Source organism: Didymella exigua (assembly GCF_010094145.1).
Source record: "Didymella exigua CBS 183.55 unplaced genomic scaffold M421scaffold_43, whole genome shotgun sequence".
In the NCBI taxonomy this organism is placed as follows: domain Eukaryota; kingdom Fungi; phylum Ascomycota; class Dothideomycetes; order Pleosporales; family Didymellaceae; genus Didymella; species Didymella exigua.
This window is the reverse complement of record NW_022984817.1, coordinates 122,730-124,612: the sequence shown is the minus strand read 5'-3', so window position 1 is coordinate 124,612 and position 1,883 is coordinate 122,730.

Below are 1,883 nucleotides of genomic sequence, written 5' to 3'. Positions count from 1 at the left end.
AAAAGCATCTATAATTTATTATCACAGTCTATTATCACATACTTATGCTCTAAAGTATACAATAGTACAAAGTCTAGAGTAGTAACCTAGATTTTGCTAATAACTACCCATTCCTAGACCCTACCTAGCTACCCTACCTATACCTATACCTAGTCATGTGCTACCCTACCTATACCTATCCCGAGTCACGTGCTACCCTATCCAAACGGTTTGGGTAGGGTACCTCATGTACCCTACCTAGTTCCTACCCATAAATCACGTGACTATACCTATACCCTACCCTACCCTACCCATCCGCCAGCCTACGCACATCTCACTAGAGGAGTCAGAGCGAAACACAATAGGGGTTACCAGCACCTCCCTAGGCACTAACCGCTCTACAGTGCGACTACTCCACGCCTGCTAGGCCTAGGTTAGAGAACTTATATAACAGATCTTTTAGCAGTGCCTTAAACTAAACTACTTTCCTGCGCAATAGAAGCTAGCAGAAGTAGCTATAATATTTAAGGTAGGAAAGACAGATTAGACGCTACCCTAATTAAAGAGACCTATAGCACTCCTCTCCTGCATTAGAAAAGGGCTTAAACAAACAGTGGCTAGGAGAATCACGTAGACTGCTATAACCTATAAAATCCTTAGCTGTTAGCATAGAGACGCCCTCCTAAAGCAATTAGCAGTAGATCTTACTGCAGCGTTCACTCACAACACAGAAGCTGTGTAGGCAAAAGGCTAGCATGTTACAATAGTTACCTTAGATGTGCAAGGCGCCTTTAACACTCTTCTTAAGAATTACCTGCTTTACTAGATAGCCTAACAGGGATAGCTATAAAGGACTATCCTCTTTATTAACTCTTTCCTAACTAATTAAAGGATTTAAGTCTACCTAGGTTAAGTTACTACCCCTAGCTACCTAGTTGCCTGTAGCACGCTGCAGGGCTTACTACTCCCCCTAGTCCTGTACATACTTTATCTAGCAGAGCTGCTGTCTATAGACATAAAGAAGAGATTTAGATACGCAGATAACATATGCTTATACTAAGCCTTACACTCCCTAGATAAGAACATTAAGCTTCTAGCAGCAGACCTACAGTAGATTAGAGTATAGGGCACAGCTAATAAGGTCACCTTCGCTCTAGAAAAACAAGAAATAATCTACCTTACCTAACAAAAGAGCAGCTATGCGCCACCCTATGTAGTAGACAAGCAGCTTATAGTTAATCTAATCTTACTAAGCAGGTTAAGAACCTAGCTAGCCCTCTAATAGCTAGGGATCTAGTTTAACTGCAAGCTCACCTTTAAGCAGCATGTAGCCACGCACAACGCAAAAGCGGCCAAGGTAGCCTATCACATCTGCAGCCTAGCAAGCTCAGCACACAGACCACCAGCCAGCTCCCTCTGCAAGGCTACTATGGCCTGCGTATACCCGTCTCTTCTATATAGGGCTGAGTGCTAGTACAGAGGCCAAACTAAACCTCCACACATACTTAAACCTGGCAGACTAGCACAAGTTAGCGCCTATGTTAGGTGGCACATAGCTGTTATAGACAAAACACTAGCAATAGCAGCAAGAGGCATCCTCCTAGTGTAGCGAACAACCCCTACTGCTACTCTCTTCTAAGACGCTGGACTACCTTCAGCTACCACTGCGCTAGAAGAATCCAAACTCTGTTTTGCAACCTATCTACGCACTATAGATGCAGAACACCCACTAGCCAGCCACACAGTAGCTGTAAGGATAAGCATAGGCTAGACAGCTAGAAAGCTGCAACAAATGTAGACTAAAGTCTAGTATCTAGGATCTCTTCTACCTAGGCTGGCGGATGGGTAGGGTATGCTTTTTTACGTTTTAGCTTATAGCTTCTTAACTAGCAGAGATACGCTTA